This window comes from Sphaeramia orbicularis, unplaced genomic scaffold, assembly GCF_902148855.1.
Source record: "Sphaeramia orbicularis unplaced genomic scaffold, fSphaOr1.1, whole genome shotgun sequence".
Taxonomy (NCBI): domain Eukaryota; kingdom Metazoa; phylum Chordata; class Actinopteri; order Kurtiformes; family Apogonidae; genus Sphaeramia; species Sphaeramia orbicularis.
Window position 1 is genome coordinate 335786 of NW_021941569.1, and position 25445 is coordinate 361230.

A 25445-nucleotide genomic window follows, 5' to 3' on the forward strand; every position below is an offset into this window, starting at 1 on the left:
CCGGAAACACAACGGCACGTGACACCAGAAAATACTGAACCGCAAAAAAACCACAATGAAATAAAAAACATTTTCACAGGAACCAGAGTCAGGTGTAAATGTATGGGATCAGAACCACCGGGTTGGACCTGAGGCCCCGCCCCTGTACAGGACCAGGTTCAGACTAAACCCACCTGGGACCCAGAACCACTGATGCTAAAGTCATCCGAACCACCTGGAACCGCGTTCAGGTTTGGATCCAGGTCTTGTACACAAACCATTTGGACATGTTTAATTTATGCGTCCACATGTGAAAGTCCACACAGCACCAGGTGGGAACCGCCCCCCCATGAACTCCGTACCACAGAGCCACACCCACATGGGCTCTTCTAACTGTTAGCATTAGCTCTTACCTGGCTGTTAGCATTAGCCCTCTTCTGACTGTTAGCATTAGCTCTTACCTGGCTGTTAGCTTTAGCCCTCTTCTGACTGTTAGCATTAGCTCTTACCTGGCTGTTAGCATTAGCCTTCTTCTAACTGTTAGCATTAGCTCTTACCTGGCTGTTAGCATTAGCCCTCTTCTGACTGTTAGCATTAGCTCTTACCTGACTGTTAGCATTAGCCCTCTTCCGACTGTTAGCATTAGCCTTAGCCTTCTTCCGACTGTTAGCATTAGCTCTCTTCTGACTGGGCTCCTTTCAGACCATGTGACCTTGGTGCCTTCAACATGAAATAACAGACACATGTACACAGTAAACACACTTGAATTTGGACCCATCCTTTTATTCCTACTTCACATTTTGACAAAATCAGGTGGGAGGTGTGAGGCTCCTCCCACTTCTACAGGTGTCAGTGTGTGATGTCACTCATGGTTAATAAACCAGCTGTCTTCATTATGGACTTTATTATTAGTACAAGTTTCAGTGTGTTTCCACTGTTAAGGCAGAGGGCGGGGCCAGACCCAGAAGGCGGGGCCATGCTGAGAGGGCGGGGCCAGGCCCAGAAGGCAGGGGGGCCAGACCCAGTGGGCGTGGCCTTCACAGCTTGGCCTTGGCCATGCGGTTCATCAGTTTCTCCAGTTTGATGGCCAGTGTCATGTCTCCTTTGATGCGCAGCTTCCCCGACATGAAGGCCATGGTGGGCTTCAGCTTCCCTGAAACGGCACAGGCACCGGACAGCAGTTACCATGGAAACCACACACCATCACCACCTGCACATGACAACGGTTACCACGGAAACCACACACCATCACTACCACAGAAACCACAGACCATCACCACCTGCACAGGACAGTGGTTACCATGGAAACCACACACCATCACTACCACGGAAACCACAGACCACCACCACCTGCTGTTCATCTCAACCTCAGCGTTACCACGGTGACAACAAACCTGCAAACATCTTGCTGAAATCTCCAGAGTCCATCGTCATGATGACGTCAGCTTTGAGGGCCGGTTCTCCCTGCCCGGCGCTGCCCGACCCACTCCTCAGATCCAGGAACCAGACGCCGGCATGTTCGCCTTATATGGACAAAAGAGACACGCCCACACAAGCTCCTTATATGGACAAAAGACACCTTACAGACACGTCCACAAAATCTCCTAATATGGACAAAAGACACGTCCACACAATCTCCTTATATGGACAAAAGACATGACACAGCCACATGTTCCTTTAGCCCCACCCCCTGAATTTACCTGACAGGTCAAACTTATAAACACCCTGTGTCGACTTGACGACGTCTTCGTTGATGACTCCTCTGATGACGTCAAATGTGCTCTCTATTGGTCCAGCAGAGGGGGGTGTGGCCGAGGAGGAGGCGGGTTTGAAAGCTGGGGTTGCCCCTAGTGAGACAGATCAGACACACACCTGTAACACACACACACCTGTAACACACACACACCTGTAACACACACACAACACCTGTACACACACAACACACACCTGTAACACACCTGTAACACACACCTGTAACACACACACAAACACCTGTAACACACATACACACCTGTAACACACCTGTAACACACACCTGTAACACACACACACACCTGTAACACACCTGGGTAGTCTGCTGGACAACAGTCCTGTGTGTGGGTAGTTGTGTCATTGTGTGTCGTCCTGTTGTGTCGTCCTGTTGTGTATCATACTGTTGTGTGTTTACAGTCACTTTACCGTGTTCCTCCATTTTCTGGACGAGTGTTTCGGTGCTTCATCCAGGAAGAAGTCTGGCAGCAGAGGTGACCTGCCAACCAATCAGAGAACGGTATGATGATCACATGACAGACTGGCCTATCTGGCTGGAGTAGCATTAGCCCTCTTCTGACTGTTAGCATTAGCCCTGTTCTGACTGTTAGCATTAGCCCTTAGCATATCTGGCTGTGTTAGCATTAGCCCTCTTCTGACTATGTTATTTAGCCCTTAGCATATCTGGCTGCGTTAGCATTAGCCCTCGTCTGACTGTTAGCATTATCCCTTACCTGGCTGTTAGCATTAGCCTCTTCTGACTGCTAGCATTAGCCCTTACCTGGCTGTTAGCATTAGCCCTCTTGTGCTGTTAGCATTAGGCCATACCTGACTGTTACATTAGCCCTTACCTGGCTGTTAGCATTAGCCCTCTTCTGACTGTTAGCATTAGCCCTTACCTGCTGTTAGTATTAGCCCTCTTCTGACTGTTAGCATTAGCCCTTACCTGGCAGTTAGCATTAGCCCTACCTGGCTGGACGGCGTACGCTCAAAGTCCTGGACTCCCTGCCCTTTCAAAACGTCCTCGTCCACCAGGAAGTGTCCGTGTAGTCGGTCGGTTGTGTCAGGACGGCGTAGGCAGCGTCCGCCATGATGTCGGCCGTACGACACTGTTTGGCCACGCCCTCCCCACCCAGCATGTCCATCGCTGCCGTCTGGATCGCTGTGGCGACAACAAACACAGGGTTAGCGTGCTAACTGATGTAGCATGTGATCGCTCGCTAACGTTCGGGCACTGACCTGTTTTGGGCCAGAGGGCGTTGACGGCGATTTGACCTCTGAACTCCTCGGCCATCCCCAGGACGCACATGGACATGCCGTACTTCGCCATCGTGTACGCTAAAACAAAAACAGACACCTGGTTACAGAGCATGTGCAGGGTGGGATGGGGTGGGCTGCTTGCCATAGTTACCAGTGTGGTTCTTGAACCAGATGGGGTTGAGGTTGAGCGGAGGCGACAGGTTGAGGATGTGAGGACTGCGACTCTTCAGGAGGTGAGGGATGACGAGCTTCGACCTGCGGAGCGTGAACAGCAGACGGTGTGTTTAAGGACGGATGTCTGCCATTGGCCGGTGTACCAGGTGGTTAACGACAGCCCATCAACATTTGGGCAAAGTGCACACGCTCATCTGGCTGACGTTTGAAATTCAAAGAGGAATGAGTACCAATGTGTCCTGAACGTGTCATGTGATCAGTGTCCTGAACGTGTCATGTGATCAGTGTTCTGAACGTGTCATGTGATCAGTGTCCTGAACGTGTCATGTGATCAGTGTCCTGAACGTGTCATGTGATCAGTGTTCTGAACGTGTCATGTGATCAGTGTTCCGAATGTGTCATGTGATCAGTGGCGTACGTCAGGTAGGTTCCTCTCAGGTTGATCCCCAACATCAGGTCCACCCTCTTCATGGGTGTGGCCAGAGTTCCCGTCAGGCTGATGGCACTGGCGTTGTTTACCAGGATATCAATACCTGCCAATCAGAGAAGGACAGAGCGATGACATCACCACACACAGGTGTTTGTAGCTGAGCGTGAACTGAGCATGTCTGAACTGGACAGGTGTACCTCCAAACTTATCGACTGCTTTCTGAACTGCATCTCCGATCTGCTGCTCATCACGAATGTCTACGACACAGGCCAACGCCTTCCCACCAGCCTCCACTGAGAGGGACATACACAAGTATACAAGGAATATACATGTAAATATAGAAGGAAATAGTACATACACAGATAAATATACAATTAAATACACAAGTAAATATGCAAGTACATATACATGTAAATACACAGGTAAATACAGGCTTGTTAGCTACTCACCCTGTGCAACGGCAGTGATTGTTAGCTTGTTAGTAGTTAGCCTATTAGCTTCTCACTCTGTGCAGTAACAGTTAATGTTAGCCTGTTAGCGGTTAGCTCACCCTCCTGTCAGCCGTATAGATGGTTCCTGGGAGTTTGGGGTGTGGTTCTGCAGTCTTAGCAGCGATGACGATGTTAGCGCCATCTTTAGCGGCTTTCAGGGCGATGGCTTTTCCGATGCCTCGACTGGCTCCGGTGATGAAGAGTGTACATCCGGCTAACTTCCTGTAAGGGAGCCACAACAGTTTGCACTGAAACACACCGAAGAGTCCAAAAGCTGAGCCGAAATGATTTTAGATTGGAATTCAAAGTGGATTTAGCCGTTACACACAGAGTGAAAAAAAAAATACTATAATTAAACAACAGCTGGTAATAATTAAACATATATAATGAAATCCAGCTGTAGTTTGAGGAACAGTTCTGTTTTATCAGGTGAACTCGTGTAAATTTAAATCCAACTTCAGAACCTGGAGGACATGTTTTTATGTCCTGATGGTCCGATGCTCAGTATTTAATCCACTAATTAAATTAATTCTATTAATTATAACAAATCGTATTAATGAGTCTGACGTTGTAATGTATGAATCGACTCTTATTTCACAGATAGTTTTGCATGTGAAATTAAAAGTCTGAGTTATTTGATCTTCAGACGCTGTGTTTGGACAGAACTAAACCATCAAATAAAACTGAAATCAAAGTGACCAGATTTAGACACTTTCAGAACATGATATTTAACTTTAAATGCTGATTAGATCAATTAAACCACTGCATCATGACTGGGTTATGGGTCATTCCACCTCAATTCAACAAGTACCTCCTGCTCGACCATCTTAGATTTGCTTGAAATTTTTACCATATAAAGTTCAACACTAAAAAACACCTCAGCCAAAATTTCAGATTGATATATCAATACATTTGAAGAAAAAATTCATGAACAGGGTACCCCTCTTGCCGTTTTTGGTGCATTTCGCGATCGTCTTAAAATGCAGCAGAGTTTAAAGTGCAATATCTCAGTAAGTTTTCTAGCTAAATGCATGAAATTTTCAGTAAAGAATGACTACCACATATAGATTGCATATGTCTGTTCTCAATAACATTGTCTTTATTGGGACTGTGGTATGACCTTGTGAAATCTGGAAAATAAACTTGAAACTTTTATGAACCCCTATATTTATTGACCAATTAAACACAAACCAAATATGATATATTGCAAATAATTACACATCCTTTTACATAAGTATATAGAGTAATCAGATCAGCATTTATTAATGGGTATGATCCTTTTTTGTTGTTGTTTTTGTCATAATAAAATCGCAAAATAACGTTTTTCATTAATTTTCACTTTCAAATACCACAGGTATGACAAGGAGTACCAACCAAAAGAACTTATTTTCTGAAAGACCATCACATATGCTTACAAAATGTAAAATTTCATGATGGTTCTAGGACTCAACCTACAAAAAATTTGAAAACATGATTTTATTTTTTTTTTAGAGTCCTAGAACCATCATGAAATTTTACATTTTGTAAGCATATGTGATGGTCTTTCAGAAAATAAGTTCTTTTGGTTGGTACTCCTTGTCATACCTGTGGTATTTGAAAGTGAAAATTAATGAAAAAGTTATTTTGCGATTTTATTATGACAAAAACAACAACAAAAAAGGATCATACCCATTAATAAATGCTGATCTGATTACTCTATATACTTATGTAAAAGGATGTGTAATTATTTGCAATATATCATATTTGGTTTGTGTTTAATTGGTCAATAAATATAGGGGTTCATAAAAGTTTCAAGTTTATTTTCCAGATTCACAAGGTCATACACAGTCCCAATAAAGACAATGTTATTGAGAACCAGACATATGCAATCTATATGTTGGTAGTCATTCTTTACTGAAAATTTCATGCATTTAGCTAGAAAACTTACTGAGATATTGCACTTTAAACTCTGCTGCATTTTAAGACGATCGCGAATGCACCAAAACGGCAAGAGGGGTACCCTGTTCATAATTTTTTTCTTCAAATGTATTTGATATATCAATCTGAAAAACGGCAAGGAGGGGGGTACCTTCAAGAATTTTTTTCTTTGGATACATTTGATATATCGGTCTGAAATTTGGCTGGGCTACTTTTCATGGTTGAACTTCACATGGTAAAATTTGAAGCAAATTCAAGATGGTCGAATTTCTTCTAAACCCGTTGAATTGAGGTGGAATGACCCTTATATCTTAACCCGTTATGTCTTTCACCTGTTTACGTCTTTAACCTGTTTACGTCTTTAACCCGCTTGTGTCATTTATTTTGAATATAAACTTAGACTGAACTAATTAGAGCTGCAAACGATTAATCGACTCAAAGTGATCAAAAAAAAAAAAAAAAAAAAAAAATCATTCAACCACAGTTCTCCTGATCACAGCTGTGTTTCCTTCATTTCTCTGTGTTAAACATTGGTTCCACTGTTGTGTTTCACACGGACGCTTATTGTGACGCACAAAGAAGATTCAGTTCAGGAAAACTGCCATAGAATTATTTACCTTCAATCAATTTTAATCGATTAATCAAATCGTGAATTTTTGCATTCACTTCAAGCACCTAGCTGATTAATCGTTTCAGCTCTAGAACTAAAACATGTTGGTTCTGGTGGATCCAGTCTCTATAAGTACTGAGGGGTCGTGGGTTCTGGATCCAGGTTCAGAGTTCACCTGTATGACCAGGGGTCAGAGGTCAGTTCTGGACCCACTGGTTCCTCCTGTTGGTTCTTTTCCTCCAAATAAACAGGTCAATAATAAACACAAACACAGAGAACCCGGATCCGAACCCGAAAACCGGCGCATTTTATCGAACCGGGACGGACCACACAGGTCCGGTCTCGGTCCTGGGTCCGGGTTCGTGGACTCACCCGGGTTCTGCAGCATCGTGTTTTCTGTGACGAAACGAACCGACGAAGGATCCGATCAGAGTCCGCAGGTCCAGGTCCGTGGGTCCGGGTCCGACTGCTTTCACCTTTCACCCACTTCAAGATGCGCGAGGCGACCGGACGTGACGTAGGACATACACATGCTAACTTCCGGTATGTGCGCAAAGATTGTCTCGTGTGGCACAGATGTGTGACACCTGTTCAGATCTGGAGTCCAGAACTCACATGGACCCAGAACCAGGACCTGAACATGGACCCAGAACCAGGACCTGAACATGGACCCAGAACCAGGACCTGAACAGAGACAAAAAGGAGGATTTAATTTTTTATATAATTGACAACGTTTAAAATTTAGTTCATTTTATTGTGCGTATTTTTTTTTTTTTTTTGTCCTTTAGTTCATTGGTTTTGTGTTTGTTTGGTTTTATGTTTTTTACTTCGTTTCTTTTATAAATATGACCATTGGATTTGACATCATCTGTTAAGAATCTGTCTAAGATGAGAAGTACATTTTGAATTAATTCATTATTATGATGATGATAATTATGATGATGATTATGATTATTATTAATGATGCCTCAAACTCATTTCATCTCACTTTGGATGCAAACACTTGATGACCAGTGAACCTGTAAACTGTTTATTAGAGTGTCTGTCTGTCAGAGGCATGAGTTTACAGCTCAGTTCCTGTATTTTAGTCCATTCCAGTGGTTTATGGTGTTCCACCTGCAGCAGATGCTGGTCCAGACCAAACAGACACAACAGGATTAAAACATGTCATTAAACTGACAGTTTTTACCCTCAGCCACACCCACTGTAGGGTACTGTCCTCAGGTGGTCGTCTGTCCGTCCGTCTGTCCACATATGAGCAAAAACTGTGGCCTGCACCAGTGGTTCTTAACTGTGTGTGTGTGTGGGGGGGGGGGGCAGCAGACAGTCAACATCAGTGATGGGGGGGGGGGGGCGCTCACCGTCACTGTGTCACGGTTTTATCCAAACGTCCTCCACATACAGGTCTAGGGCTGGGCTCCATTTTACTTTAATTTTGCAGAATCACCTTATAGTGGATGAGATGGATTTTTCAGAGCAGGACCATGAGTACCTGACCCAGGTACCACCGATGCAGAGGCGCAGGCTGGCTCCATCTCACGAGCCCATGGGGGAGACGGGGCGACTTGGTTTTGCTCACAATGGTTCTGATGCAGGAGGGGAAACCCCCCCATGGGAGGTCTTCAGTGGAACCTGCGGTGTGGAGGGACCGGCCCCGGACCATCTGGTCAGCAGAGGCTCTCTGAGGGGGGTCTAGGAATATGAACCTGGATCCACACTGAGACACAGGTGTGGAGTTAGAGGAACAGGAGAGGACTATCACGGACCGCTTAAACCCCCCTCAGCTCTGACATATTGTTTCCAGTGACTTTCTTGTACCAAGGGCCCAACATAGCACACGTGGTGACAGGTCCTTTAAAGCTGTGGACCACGTCTATGGAATGACCTGCCTCTACACCTGCGGTCCATGGGACTCTGGAGAGAGCTTTAAAAAACACACTGAAAACCCTCCTGTTCAAACAGGCTTTTCAGTCTCCCACCTGACCCAGGACCACACCACAAACTGATTACACTATGTATTCATCATAAGTACTCCCATGTGCACCCCCCCAGTCTCTCTATATCTCTATCGCTCTCTCTTTTCTCCTCCTTTACTCTCTCTCTTTAACCCCAACTTGGTCCTGTCACTCGTCCATCCTGCAGGAGTCTGGCTCTGCTCCAGGTTTCTGCTGTTAAAGCTCCTTTTTCCTTCCACTGTCACCACTCACTCATGTTTGCTCCTGGAGGATTCTGCCTGGGTCTGTAAACTGGATTTGATTCTGATTTGACTTGATAAAGCACTTTGTGACTCTGTCTGTGAAAGTGCTCTATAAATAAAATGTACTTACTTACATAGTTTGTTTGGGGGGGTGGGGTGGTACAAACCAGAATAAAGCTGATGCAGAAGGTCTGTTCTGATCCACTGTGGAACTGTTTGTGGTCATTATTTCAGAGCACATTCATCCATTTACTGATGAAATGTCATATTCATGTCCTTTCTAATATCAGTATTGATCCCAGTGTTGATGTGTGCATGTCTGCAGAAGTCAAATAATCAGATTACAGCTCAAAATGAATCTGAATCATTTAGTTAATACTGAATCAAATCGATATTGGATCAATGGAATAGTGGTAAATCAATTCAGAACCATGTCCGTCTGTGTCGGGGGGGGGGGGGGGCATCTGGCTGACGGTTTGTTTGTTTTTTTTTTGTTTTTTTTAACCTGCTTCGGTTTTCAGTGGAATCCTGTTTCCACTTGGTTGACCTGTGGATGGAGCAGAGGGAATCGCCATGGTAACCACCAGACTGACTGTACCAGCTTCATTCTACATTTACACTGAATGTTCTGATGTGTGTTCTGGAATCACTCACTGTCTGTTCATGTTCAGATGTTTGATGCTACTTCTTCTACCTCAACAGTTCATCTGTGTTTATTTACAGTAGAATGTAAACCCCCCCCCCCAGTAAAACTATATTCTAGGTGTAGTTTTATGTCACAGAAAAAAAAAGAAAATACTGATATTACTCCAAATGTTTCAATCTTACATGAAAACCACAAACTAAACTGTATTGGGTGAATGTCTGTCTGGTGTTTGTCTGGGTGGTGGTGGTGGGGGGGCACAGACCCCCCCCCCACCACCACCTCATTATAATGAATGAGATCAGGGGATTTCCCAGAGGATCAATAACACCAGTTCTGATGTGATTAATTAATTAAGTAGGTGTAAACATCAAACACTAGGATGTCATGTGACCTCAGAGGACTCACATCATGGATGACGTTCATGAGCTGAAGTTAGTATATAAAAAAACAAAAAAAACAAATGACAGTCCTACATAAATAAAAACAATAATCACGTCTTCTGATCGATTCCTCATATTGATCACTGATCGCTCCTTCCGCCACCGCCATGTTATGCAATGACGTCACCAAACAGGAAGTGAGCTCGTTGTTCTCCACGGTGGCTGCGGAGCGGCGCGGGAGGCTCGCGGACCGGGACGGCTCTTCCTCGTGCTCTTTTCCTCCTCTTCCTCCACGCGGACCATGGACGGGTGAGCGCGGGAAATCCCCACTGGACCGGAATCGTGTTTCCCGCCGCGTGTTTTTTTTTTTTTTGTTTTTTTCACAGCCGTGTTTCCTTGGCGATTGAACCGCACCTGCGCGAGGCTCTTGGCGGTCAGTCCCACCCTCCGCCTGTTGTTGTGTTGTTGTTGTTGTTACTTGTTGACTGGACCGTCACCCCGCCACGCGCCCCCCCCTTCCTCAGTGCGTGTCGTGTTCCGCGCCTCACGCGCCGTCTGTCGCTCTGTTCGCCGTTTCTGCGTTTGATTTAGTTGAAAGTGTCGCGAGCGAAGAGCGGCGAGGTTTGAAGAGGTGAAATCCCGCGATAGCAGCGTCTCCGCCGTGAGTTCGGTGTAGTTGTGTCAGTGTCGGTTTGTCCGGTTCCGTTTGTACCTGGAACACCTTTATTTATGGGTTTATTTAGGACAGAAGGATTCCTTTACTGTAATAATTACATCAACAAAGACTAGGGCTGTAAGAAACTATCAGTTCTGCAATATATCATGATATTTCATTTCACAATTATTAAAAAAGTACTGTATCAATATTTTAGGTATTTATTCAAATGCAGATATATGGCAGTGGTTCATTTTTGTTTTTCTTTATTATTTATATCTTATTTCTTATTATTTAACACTGTTTTATTAAATAATGTTTTTTGAGTCCTCCTAAAAGCACTGTTTTTCTGTCTGAGAGGCAGATGGGAGTTCATCTGTTTGGATGAACTCAAATCCTGTTCTGATGTTAGTTGTGAACTAATAGAATCTGAACATTTGAACAGGATCTGAAACTGGAATGTCTGTAAAACAGAATTTCAGGTTTAACACAGTTGGAACATTTATGACCCTGGTCCTGTGTTTCCTGCTCTGATCAAATAAAAATATGTTTAGTATTTGTGCAGATTTCTGCTGTAATTCAAGTTTGCCAGGAAATAATCTTTTAATAAAGAAACAAAACCAATAAAATTTGCCTTTTTAAACAGTAATCACGATATATCGTGGTATATCACATTGTGATCCTAGTATTGTGATCTGTATCATATCACCAGATTCTTGCTGATTGCACAGCCCTAGTGTCGGTTTAGACACAAACAGACTGGAACAGAGAATCCTTCAAAGAAATTTCAAATATTTGATGACGTCAGTAATAGCATAATAACATAATAGTTCATAATTAAACCAGTTATTGAAATGTTTTATTTTATTATTCAAACCTCATTAATGAACCAATCAGCTTTCATGTTACCTGTGTAGACACACCTGCTGATCTGATTATTGATTATTGATCACCGTCTCCTCAGGAATCAGAGTGGGTTTCTTCTGTCTGCTGCTCTGCGATCATGAGCTCCTCCCACCTGCCCACAGGTGAGTCCCACCTGTCTGCCTCATCCACCTGACACATCTGTGGTCATGTGACCTGACCGTCTGGATATTCCCTCCAACACTATTTGTCTCAATTTTGTGATGTGGAAGAATGTGTAACTTTTGTCATTCTTGCTCTGAAACTACTCTACACTTATTCTTCTGTGTGAACACTCTTCTAATTTCTGGTCCAAAACTGAAAAATATATCATATTTAAAAGTAAATGAAAAGATAACTATAACATCCAAAATGTAATTACGTATTTTAAACATGACATTCACAATTTAGAATTTGTTGCAAATTTGTTCATTTTATTTGGAAAATTTCATATACATAAAAAATAAATAGACCCAAAAACACACCCACATTTTAAAATCTTCCTATTGGAATTTGAAAAATATATTAATCTTTAGAATTTATCTATAATAAAAAAAAGCTCTAACACCCTGGCAATTTATAAAACATTCTTTAATACTGGACTGAACTCTCTGATGCATTTATTTATTTATATTTGTTAAATCTTATTTTTATTTATTTACTTTTTATACTATTATTGTCTATTCTGCTTTGTGTCTTTACATCTATGCAGTATTTCTTAAACTTTTTGCTGAAATGCTTTTTCCTTTTTGACATCTTGTTATTTGTTGTTCAAAATTATGTATTGTACACGCAAATGTTTTCAGTAAAGTTGGAAAAAAAAATGTGACCTGACCGTCTGTCTGTCTGTCTGTCTGTCCACAGTGGATGGCACTGACAGGCTGTGTGTCTCTGAGCGTGCTCAGTTCGTCCCCTCCCGGGTCTTCACCTGCGTCAGCTACCGACCGAGGTCACGGAACAGGAAGTCCTGGCTTGGGCTCTGCCCTTTGGCCGGTTAGCAAGCTAATAACGCTAAGGGCTAGAACCATGTAGGTGAGACAGGAGACAGGGGGTGAGAGAGGTGGGTGAGACAGGAGACAGGTGAGACAGGAGACGGGTGAGACACGGGGGTGAGACAGGAGACAGGTGAGACAGGAGGGTGAGACAGGAGACGGGTGAGACACGGGGGTGAGACAGGAGACAGGGAGGACGGAGGGTGAAAACAGGCAGACAGGTGGGTGAGACAGGAGACAGGTGGGTGAGAGAGGTGGGTGAGACAGGAGACAGGTGAGACAGGAGGGTGAGACAGGAGACGGGTGAGACCGGGGTGAGACAGGAGACAGGTGAGACAGTAGGGTGAAACAGGAGACAGGTGGGTGAGACAGGAGAACAGGTGGGTGATGAGACAGGAGACAGGTGAGACAGGAGGTGAGACAGGAGACGGGTGAGACACGTGGGTGAGACAGGAGACAGGTGAGACAGGAGGGTGAACAGGAGACAGGTGGGTGGAGACAGGAGAACAGGGGGTGAGAGAGGTGGGTGAGACAGGAGACAGTGAGACAGGAGGGTGAGACAGGTGGGTGAGACAGGAGACGGGTGAGACAGGAGGGTGAGACAGATGGGCGAGACAGGAGACAGGTGGGTGAGACAGGAGACAGGTGAGACAGGAGACAGGTGAGACAGGAGGGTGAGACAGGAGATGGGTGAGACAGGTCCATGTGAGCCCAGCTGTCTCACATACGTGGACACTAACAGGTTTTCGTGTTCTGGTCTTTCAGGCGTTTTTAGAGATGGCGTCAGAGGAAGCAGCCGTTACCATGGTGAACTACTACACCTCGGCCACGCCCACCGTCAGAAACCAGCCAGTCTTCATCCAGTACTCCACCCACCGGGAGCTGAAGACCGACAACCTGACCAATCAGGTGAGCACTGGCCCCACCCATTTCACTGCACACATGTGTCACAGAAATGAATTTTAAACTGGAACTAAACGGGAGCTAACATGATCAAATACGGACGTTCGCAATATTTAGATCGCAGAGTCTGGTATGCATCAGAACGGGTGACCTTTAACCCTGTCTCCTGGTCCTGCTGACCTTTAACCCTGTCTCCTGGTCCTGCTGACCTTTAACCCTGTCTCCTGGTCCTGCTGACCTTTAAACCCTGTCTCCTGGTCCTGGTGACCTTTAACTGTTATTAGATACAGTCAGGGTTCTTTTATAACAATCATCTTTAACTTAAACTGATCAGAAATAGGATGTTTTTTTTTTTTTTTTTTTTGCAGTATCCGTTAATGACAAAGTACAGAAGAGGAAAAAAAAATTAAGGTCCAATATATGTTTTCTAGCTTATGGCCGACAGGCCATAAGCTATTGTCATCATGCGGTGTCCAGCAGCGTCGTCTGTCGTCGTCGTCGTCTGTCGTCGTCGTCTGTCGTCGTCGTCTGTCGTCGTCGTCTGTCGTCGTCGTCTGTCGTCGTCGTCGTCGTCTGTCGTCCGTTACAAAACTTTCAATCGTCCTCTTCTCTAAAACTCCAGTTCTGATTGACTTCAAACTTGGTCTACAGCTTCTGTATGATGATGTCAACACAAGGGATTGAAATTATTTGGATCTGATTCTGGATTTGGTGCCACTTTGAAAAAATTTTCCCATTATAAGAGATAGGAAGTGGATTGATCCAATAAATCAGTATCAATGATATCAAGTGTGAATTTGAATTTTTGACAGATCTGATTGAATATGAGCAAAACATGGACTATTTCTGTAATAGAATAAATACACAGAACTGGGGGAGAATAAATGAATCTGGATACATTTCCCAAAGCTTTGAATTTGGCCGCTAAGATACAGGACCATTGGTCCGATTTTTATTATAATTCTGAGACAAAAGTCTGAATTCTGACTTTAATCCCAGAATTTGGACTTTTTCCTCAGATGAACTAAAGGTGAGTGAATCTTCTGTTTTGAAAGTCATGTCTGTACATTTGAAGAAAAAGCCGCTGGTGTCTGTTTCCCTTCCTTTTGCTCGTTGAACAGGAACCATCGGATGTGTCAAAAGTCGCCTAAATCTGTCCTTATGTCAGCCTGCTTCACTCCTCCTGCACTTCCTAAAGCTCAAGTCATACTCTGCCTGAATGTCAGGATGTTTTTGTCTGAATTCTGAGACAAAAGTCTGAATTCTGTCTTTAATCTCAGAATAATAATAATAATAATAATAATAATAATAATAATCCTCTAAAGTCTATACTGGACTGTAGTTCTTGTGTATTTTTTCCAGTGGTCTTCTTCCTCTTCTGTATCAGTGACATTTTAAACCAGTCCTCATCAAACATGTGGTGTCTGGTGTAAACGTGCGCATTTACACAAAGTTTGTGAACAGAGAACCCACGGGGCGCTGCACGCCATCAGTTCAGCAGCGGTGCATTCTGGGAACATGGCGTCCGGAGGTGAGGAGCGGGCCTTCGCTCCAGCCCAGAGTCCAGTCCTGAGGATCATAGTGGAAAACCTGTTCTACCCAGTGACTCTGGAGGTCCTGCAGCAGGTGAGAGAGGACAGACTGGGACTGGGACTGGACTGGGACTGATGCTGGGACTGGGACTGGACTGGGACTGGACTGGACTGGGACTGGGACTGGACTGGGACTGACACTGGACTGGACTGGGACAGACACTGGGACTGGACTGGGACTGACGCTGGGACTGGACTGGGACTGACGCTGGGACTGGACTGGGACTGGACTGGGACTGGACTGGGACTGACGCTGGGACTGGGACTGGGACTGGACTGGGACTGACGCTGGGACTGGACTGGGACTGGGACTGGACTGGGACTGACGCTGGGACTGGACTGGGACAGACACTGGGACTGGACTGGGACTGACGCTGGGACTGGACTGGGACTGACACTGGACAGACACAGAGGGACACAGACCACACAGACATATTGATATGTATTGATTATGTGGATGTGATGTCACAGTGATGTCACTTCCTTTTGCAGATTTTCAGTAAGTTCGGCTCCGTGTTGAAGATCATCACATTCACCAGAAACAACCAGTTTCAGGCTCTGCTGCAGTTCAGCGACACCGTGCACGCTCAGCACGCCAAGGCGGTAGGTCACGGGCACACTCACACATGCACACCCACACATACACACTCACACATGCACACCCACACATACACACTCACACATGCACACCCACACATACACACTCACACATACACACCCACACATGCACACCCACATATACACGCTCACACATGCACACCCACACATACACACTCACACATACACACCCACACATGCACACCCACATATACACGCTCACACATACACACTCACACATGCACACCCACACATACACACTCACACATGCACACTCACACATGCACACCCACACATACACACTCACACATACACACCCACACATGCACACCCACATATACACGCTCACACATGCACACCCACATATACACGCTCACACATACACACTCACACATGCACACCCACACATACACACTCACACATGCACACCCAAACGTACACACTCACACATGCACACCCACACATGTACACCCACACATACACGCTCACACATACACGCTCACACATACACACTCACACATGCACACCCACACATACACACTCACACATGCACACCCACACGTACACACTCACACATGCACACCCACACATGTACACCCACACATACACACTCACACATGCACACCCACATATACACGCTCACACATACACACTCACACATGCACACCCACACGTACACACTCACACATGCACACTCACACATACACACTCACACATGCACACCCACACATACACACTCACACATGCACACCCACACATACACACTCACACATGCACACCCACACATACACACTCACACATGCACACCCACACGTACACACTCACACATGCACACCCACACATGCACACCCACACATACACACTCACACATACACACTCACACATGCACACCCACACGTACACACTCACACATGCACACCCACACGTACACACTCACACATGCACACCCACACATACACACTCACACATGCACACCCACACATACACACTCACACATACACACCCACACATGCACACCCACATATACACGCTCACACATACACACTCACACATGCACACCCACACATACACACTCACACATGCACACCCACACGTACACACTCACACATGCACACCCACACATGCACACCCACACATACACACTCACACATGCACACCCACACGTACACACTCACACATGCACACCCACACATGCACACCCACATATACACGCTCACACATACACACTCACACATGCACACCCACACGTACACACTCACACATGCACACCCACACGTACACACACATGCACACCCACACATACACACTCACACATGCACACCCACACATACACGCTCACTCATACACACTCACACATGCACACTCACACATACACACTCACACATGCACACCCACTCATACACACTCACATATGCACACTCACACATACACACTCACACATACACACTCACTCATACACACTCACACATGCACACCCACATATACACGCTCACTCATACACACTCACTCATACACGCTCACACATACACACTCACTCATACACACTCACTCATACACACTCACTCATACACGCTCACATATACACGCTCACACATACACACTCACTCATACACACTCACTCATACACACTCACTCATACACACTCACTCATACACACTCACATATACACACTCACTCATACACACTCACTCATACACACTCACATATACACGCTCACACATACACACTCACATATACACGCTCACACATACACGCTGCAAAATTCATCCAAAATTCCAAATGACTCCGCTTCTCCTCCAGTTGGATCCACCTGTAGCTTAGAACAGTCTCTTGTATGTGGAACTAAATTGTCCACATCCACTGTGGAATGTGGACTCTGTGGACATTTACACTGAACATTGAAAATCCCATTTCCCACACATTTAAAATTAGAACTCAACTAATATTGATGTGAATTGAATCTAATTGGACAGACACATGACTGGGACCAAGATTCAACTTTGTACCAAATATGGTTCCACTTCATTTCTCTTCCGCTCCGCTCTGTTGACTTTTGTTATTTTTTATGCACCATTTTCAAAAAATCATAAAAAATGCAATTTGTGAAATATCATGATGAAATTTGTTTTGCACATCCATACTTTAAAAAGAAATAGTCAATCCACGCATGCACACTGTTTGGGGTGCTTGGCGGAGGTTTGCGTTCTCTGAACACTTGTTGAAAATGAGAATTAGTTCTCAACTAATTTACCTGGTTAAATAAAGGTTAAATAGAATAAACAAGTGGTGCCAGGCACAACAAACCCCGCCCCCGTCCCATTCATAAATGGGAAGATTTAAAAAAAAAAAAAAAAAAAAAAAAATTTTTTTAACTTTGACCTACTTTTCCCAAAATGTAATCATATCTATTCTGGGTCAGTGGTAATCTGTGAACCCAGTCTGGTATGAATTCAACCAATAGTTTTGCTGCTAAAGTGTTAAACAAACAAACAAACAAACAAACCGAACGGGGTGGGGTAGTAAATAAATACAGAGCTGGTCTAAATAAACATAAGTGTGTTCTGTTTGTGTCACATGAACTGGATGAAAGTGTGACTATGAACTGGATCTTAACGGAGCTCGTCTTCGTGGTGTTTGTGTGTGTTTGTTCGTGCGTGGCGTCCGGCGTCAGGCGCTGGACGGTCAGAACATCTACAACAACTGCTGCACGCTTCGCATCGACTTCTCCAAACTGAGCGCGCTCAACGTCAAGTACAACAACGACAAGAGCCGGACTTTCACCAGAGCCGACCTGGCCGACCGGAGAGCTGGAGCCCACCGCCGCCTTCGGTAAGACCGCCCACCGCCCCACCCCCCCCCACGCCACCACAGACGCCTCACATGACCTCTGACCTCTATTTGTTTCAGGTGTGGCCCTGCCGCCGTACGGAGCCACAGCTTTCCCCCTACCTTCCACCAACACACAGGTGAGACGCACCTGAGACACAAGAACTGCTCTGATTGGACGATTCTGTGTGTGTGTCTGTGCTCTGATTGGACACTTGTATGTGTCTGTGTTCTGATTGGATGGTTGTGTCTCTGTCTGTGCTCTGATTGGACAGTTGTGCCTCTGTCTGTGTTCTGATTGGACGGTTGTGTCTCTGTCTGTGCTCTGATTGGACAGTTGTGTCTCTGTCTGTGCTCTGATTGGACAGTTGTGTCTCTGTCTGTGTTCTGATTGGACGGCTGTGTCTCTGTCTGTGCTCTGATTGGACAGTTGTGTGTGTGTGTCTGTGCTCTGATTGGACAGTTGTGTCTCTGTCTGTGTTTTGATTGGACGGCTGTGTCTCTGTCTGTGTTCTGATTGGACGGCTGTGTCTCTGTCTGTGCTCTGATTGGACAGTTGTGTCTCTGTCTGTGTTCTGATTGGACAGTTGTGTCTCTGTCTGTGCTCTGATTGGACAGTTGTGTCTCTGTCTGTGTTCTGATTGGACGGCTGTGTCTCTGTCTGTGTTCTGATTGGACGGCTGTGTCTCTGTCTGTGCTCTGATTGGACGGCTGTGTCTCTGTCTGTGTTATGATTGGACAGTTGTGTCTCTGTCTGTGTTCTGATTGGACGGCTGTGTCTCTGTCTGTGTTCTGATTGGACGGCTGTGTCTCTGTCTGTGTTCTGATTGGATGGCTGTGTCTCTGTCTGTGTTCTGATTGGACAGTTGTGTCTCTGTCTGTGCTCTGATTGGACAGTTGTGTGTGTGTGTGTGTCTGTGCTCTGATTGGACAGTTGTGTGTGTGTCTGTGCTCTGATTGGACGGTTGTGTCTCTGTCTGTGCTCTGATTGGACAGTTGTGTCTCTGTGTTCTGATTGGACGGCTGTGTCTCTGTCTGTGTTCTGATTGGACAGTTGTGTCTCTGTCTGTGCTCTGATTGGACAGTTGTGTCTCTGTCTGTGTTCTGATTGGACGGCTGTGTCTCTGTCTGTGTTCTGATTGGACGGCTGTGTCTCTGTCTGTGTTCTGATTGGACGGCTGTGTCTCTGTCTGTGTTCTGATTGGACAGTTGTGTCTCTGTCTGTGCTCTGATTGGACGGTTGTGTCTCTGTCTGTGTTCTGATTGGACGGTTGTGTCTCTGTCTGTGTTCTGATTGGACGGCTGTGTCTCTGTCTGTGTTCTGATTGGACGGCTGTGTCTCTGTCTGTGTTCTGATTGGACGGTTGTGTCTCTGTCTGTGTTCTGATTGGACGGCTGTGTCTCTGTCTGTGTTCTGATTGGACGGCTGTGTCTCTGTCTGTGTTCTGATTGGACGGCTGTGTCTCTGTCTGTGCTCTGATTGGACGGTTGTGTCTCCAGGTGTCTCAGTACCAGTCGTTCCTGGTTCCTTGGTGTCTCCTCCTCGGGTTGCCCTCCAGATGGCGCCCCCTGCTGTCCACTCGGTGCTGCTGGTGTCCAACCTGAACCCAGAGGTCAGAGGTCACACGTGTCCTGAGGTCAGCCGGCCAATCAGAGCTCTTTCCTGTTTAACGGACTGTGTTTGTCGTTTCAGAGCGTCTCTCCTCACTGCCTCTTCATCCTGTTCGGTAAGAATCCACCCATACGACAGTAACGTATGAACAGCAAGAAAAACGACAGGTTCAGGTCCAAACGGCGTCTGTAAACCAGAGCGGTGGTTTTAAACGGCGTCTGTAAACCAGAGCGGTGGTTTTAAACGGCGTCTGTAAACCAGAGCGGTGGTTTTAAACGGCGTCTGTAAACCAGAGCGGTGGTTTTAAACGGCGTCTGTAAACCAGAGCGGTGGTTTTAAACGGCGTCTGTAAACCAGAGCGGTGGTTTTAAAACGGCGTCTGTAAATCAGAGCGGTGGGTTTTAAACGGCGTCTGTAAACCAGAGCGGTGGTTTTAATTCAGTCTGCTCTTCCTTTGACTCTGAACATCCTTCTGTTCACTGTCTGATGTTTGATTCAACACGTCACATGTTTCTAACAGTTTTTGCTGCTTCTTGTCATGGGGTCAGAGGTCATGTACTAGACAAATATCAATATGACAATTAAAATAACTATGTATCCTATTATAATATAATAATGACTATATATACATGTAAAATATGAGTGAAACATAGTTACATAGGAGACAGGTGAGTCTGTCATCTGTTATAGATCTACACTATCTATTATAGATCTACAGTATCTACATATTATAGATCTACAGTATCCATTATATATCTACAGTACCTATCTATAATAGATCTACAGTATATATTATAGATCTACAGTATCTTTCTATCATAGATCTACAGTATCTGTTATAGATCTACAGTATCTATTATAGATCTACAGTATCTGTTATAGATCTACAGTATCTACACATTATAGATCTACAGTATCCATTATATATCTACAGTATCTATCTATAATAGATCTACAGTATCATTATAGATCTACAGTATCTATTATAGATCTACAGTATCTATCTATAATAGATCTACAGTATATATTATAGATCTACAGTGTCTGTTATAGATCTACAGTATCTATTATAGACCTACAGTATCTATTATAGATCTACAGTATCTATTATAGATCTACAGTGTCTATTATAGATCTACAGTATCTATCTATTATAGATCTACAGTATCTGTTATAGATCTACAGTATCCATTATATATCTACAGTATCTATCTATAATAGATCTACAGTATATATTATAGATCTACAGTATCTATCTATTATAGATCTACAGTGTCTATTATAGATCTACAGTATCTATCTATTATAGATCTGGTTCAGGGTTAGGGTAGGTGGACCTGGCAGTGGGAGGCGGGGCTTGGTGACCTCCTGTGGCGGTGGGAGGCGGGGCTTGCTGACCTCCTGTGTGGTTGTTGTTGTTTTCGCAGGTGTCTACGGGGACGTCCAAAGGGTTAAAATCCTCTTCAATAAGAAGGAGAACGCTTTGGTCCAGATGAGCGACGCCACGCAGGCTCAGCTGGGTCAGTTCGCCGTCCGTCCGTCATTGATCCCGTCATTGATCCGATCGATCGTTAAAATGGCTGACCCGTGTTGTGTTTGTGTCCCCGACAGCCATGAGCCACCTGAACGGCCAGCGTCTCCATGGTAACGTCATCCGGGTGACGCTGTCCAAACACCCGGTGGTGCAGCTGCCTCGAGGGGCGGCGGGCCAGGAGGAGCAGGCGCTGACCCGGGACTACGCAGGCTCCGCCCTCCACCGCTTCAAAAAGCCCGGCTCCAAAAACTTCAACAACATCTTCCCCCCATCAGCGACGCTGCACCTGTCCAACATCCCGTAAGAGCACGAGTGTTAGAACAGCGTTTCTTCCACTGTTTAAAAAACAAACAAAAGAATCAACTAAAGCAACAAAAACAAACAAAAGAAACAAAATGAACAACAAACTAAATGCACAAAAACACCTTGTTTACCTGTGTGTGTACAGGTTTGTTTACCTGTGTTTACCTGTTTGTTTACCTGTGTGTACCTGTGTGTGTACAGGTTTGTTTACCTGTTTACCTGTTTACCTGTGTTTACCTGTTTGTGTATGGGTTTGTTTACCTGTTTACATGTGTTTACCTGTTTGTTTACCTGTGTTTACCTGTGTGTGTGTACAGGTTTGTTTACCTGTTTGTTTATCTGTGTGTGTGTACAGGTTTGTTTACCTGTTTGTTTACCTGTTTGTTTCCAGTTCTTCAGTGACAGAGGACGTGTTGAAGGATCTCTTCTCCTCCGGTGGATTCACCGTCAAAGCCTTCAAGTTTTTCCAGTGAGTCTCTGTTTCTGATTGGTCGGTGAGGTTGTCCGTCGTGGTGGCGTGCGTTCTGATTGGCTGACGTCCTGTGCTCTGATTGGCTCACAGGAAGGACAGGAAGATGGCGCTGATGCAGCTGGCGTCGGTGGACGAGGCCATCGAGGCTCTGGTGACGCTTCACGACCGACAGCTGGACCACAACCAGCACCTGCGAGTGTCCTTCTCCAAGTCCACCATCTGACCTATGACCTCTGACCCCCCTCTGACCCCACCATCTGACCCTGCCTTCCTGCCCTGTCCCACCATTTGACCTCTGACCCCACCCTCCGACCTCTGACCCCGCCCTCCTGCCCTGCCCCCCCCCTCTGACCTCTGACTCCAGACGCACAGGTCGGCCTCAGAACATTTAACGTATCAATTACATCGATTGCAGATTTAGGTCCATTTGACGTTTACCGATTGATCGGTAACAAAGAGAAAACATCGTTACGTTCGACTGAAACGTCGCAGATTTTCGATAAAAACACGACTTCAGGACGTTTCCATTTTCACAGTCGGTGAATCACTAGCGTGGGTTCGTTAGTTTAGATCAAACACCGCCGCCGTCATAAACATGTCGGAGTCAATGATCACCAACCGGGCCTTTGGATCCGGTACCGGAACCGGGCCGGATGCTCACTACAGAAAGCCACCACAGTCCTGACCCGGGTCCGACAGACTGGATTAAAAAGACACAAAAAAACCAAAGAACTGATGTGAACTCAAACTGAGTGAAGAACAAGTGTCGGCGACAGGAAGTGAAAACCTGGTAATCTGAGACGATATTTGATAGAGTTCGGATTTTACACCACGATTACGTCATTAAAAGGATCTGATGTCTTCGTGGAAACCAAACCTGTTCGCAGGTTTATAGTTGAAATAAAGTTCAGTTTCAAAAACTCCAGTTTCAAAACACATTCAAAAGGCGTCGCATTGAACATGGAGGAGAAAATATTTATGAGTTCATTCATGAAGGTTCAACAGTTAAAAAAATCAAACTTTTTAGAAATAAAAGCACTTCGTCCAAATACGAAAGTTACTGAACACTAGAAGATCTACGATAAATCCAGAGGTTTATCATCAACATCTGGAGCTTTGGTTTACAACGACAGAACGCACTTGGAAATGCAACATTAGCCCGTTAGCTTTACGTTCAGTCTGCTACTAGCCTGTTAGCTTTACATTCCGTTTGCTACTAGCCTGTTAGCTTTACATTCAGTCTGCTACTAGCCTGTTAGCTTTACATTCTGTTTGCTACTAGCCTGTTAGCTTTCCGTTCAGTCTGCTACTAGCCTGTTAGCTTTACGTTTAGTTTGCTACTAGCCCGTTAGCTTTGCATTTCGTCTACTACTAGTCTTTTAGCTTTACATTCCGTTTGCTACTAGCCCGTTAGCTTTACATCCCATCTTCTACTAGCCTGTTAGCTTTGCATGCCATCTCCTACTAGCTCGTTAGCCTCATCAGTCAGTCTGCTAGTAGTCCATTAGCTACTATGAGTTTACTACTGTCTGCTCTCAAAAGAAAAAAAACTACATTTATTCGTCATAAAAAATGTGAATGCTCTCATTTCATACATTTATTCAATAACGTCTATGACACATTCCATTTAAATTTTATTTCTTCATGTGTAGAACATGCCTACTACTGACATGCTAATTAGCTGTTGTGCTACATTTACATGACAGATTTTAACATGTGGCATTTACGTCACACTGTTTTTTACCATTTTTAGCCTTTAGCATCTACTTTACTGCGTATGATGATTAAAGCTGTTTTCGTGTTAGCTTAATGTTAGCGCTGACGTTAATTTAAAATGTTGAATGAAACACACGTTTTAAACTTGTATTTGTTTGATTTGATTTAATTTGCAGATATTTACAGCTAACTCTAACTGTAATTCAAACTGATACTGAAAGCCCCGGCTAACATGCTAATGGCTAATGTCAAAGCTAATGATCTGAGGTTTTCTGGCCTTCACCTTTGACCTCCACTGTCCCAGACTTTGACTACGCCCCTGCCCTTTGACCTTTGACCTCTGACTTCAGGGCCTGTGATTGGCCTGCGGTGGGAACAAACGGACCAATGGGAGAGCTTCCTGTGCCTACAAACACGTGATGTCACAGTGACGGGTCGTTGTCATGGTTACAGAGGTTACAGAGCACATTCCTCAGCATACGGAGCTCCGAGTAGCAAAGCTTTGTGGGTAATGGAGTCCAGTGAGGAGTCCAAGCAGAAGAAGCCGTTAGTTTTCTTTTAACTGAAGCCTTTTTCTAACAAGAGTCAGTTCTTTGATTTTTCTGTCTCACCAACATTATAAAAGGGAAATGTCTCTAATGTTCTGGTCGAATCTGAAGACAAACGACCGTTTCACCGACGTTGGGTTCAGACGAAGTTTCATTTGGTTTAAACCACGTTTCCTGTTTATGCTCGTTTTGGAGAAACAACAAACCAACGTTATTATCGTTAACGAAAACTAACGAAATGACCCAAACTAGAACTGTAAAAACATTTTCATTAACTGAAATAAATGTAACTAGAATTAAAGAAAATAACCATAACTAACTGAAACTGTATTGTGTGTTTACAAAACTAACTAAAACAGATAAAAATTATGGATAAAATTCCCTTCATTTTCGTCTTTGTCAATGTCGGATTGATACGAAATTGATTTATTTCACTCGAGCAATTTTAGCTAGCGGCACCATCCGACACTTTTTGCTCCGTCACTTGTGTTCACTTGTGGTTTCCAGTCGTCTTCTGGTCCCCACTCTTCCTGGAAACATGGAGACTAAAGCAGCAGAGTCCTGTCTGGGATTGATTTGAATAGGAGCACAGAGAAGAAGAGAAAAGAGACCACTGAACTACAACTGAACTACAACTGAACTACAACTGAACTACAACTAAACTACAACTGAACTACAACTGAACTACAACTGAACTACAACTGAACTACAACTAAACTACAACTGAACTACAACTAAACTACAACTGAACTACAACTGAACTACAACTGAACTACAACTAAACTACAACTGAACTACAACTGAACTACAACTGAACTACAACTAATACTAAAACTAATCAATCACATTTTATTTCTATAGCGCCAAATCATAACAAAAGTTCTCTCATGACACTTTCATATAGAGTTGGTCTAAACCAGACTGAAGCCGGTTTACAGAAACCAACAGAATCCAACAAA

The 25445-nt window shown here is 44.6% G+C and overlaps 1 long non-coding RNA gene and 2 pseudogenes across 1 annotated transcript; 2 read left to right on the forward strand and 1 right to left on the reverse strand.

Moving 5' to 3' along the window:
* Window positions 1-758: 758 nt before the first annotated feature.
* Window positions 759-9876, reverse strand: LOC115416158 (hydroxysteroid dehydrogenase-like protein 2; annotated as a pseudogene).
* Window positions 9877-10069: 193 nt separating this feature from the next.
* Window positions 10070-12331, forward strand: LOC115416147 (uncharacterized). The gene is made up of 3 exons (XR_003934924.1): window positions 10070-10142; window positions 11453-11516; window positions 12256-12331. It is a non-coding gene; the product is annotated as an uncharacterized LOC115416147 (long non-coding RNA).
* An 820-nt stretch (window positions 12332-13151) lies between these two features.
* Window positions 13152-24680, forward strand: LOC115416146 (polypyrimidine tract-binding protein 3-like; annotated as a pseudogene).
* The last annotated feature ends 765 nt before the right edge of the window (window positions 24681-25445 follow it).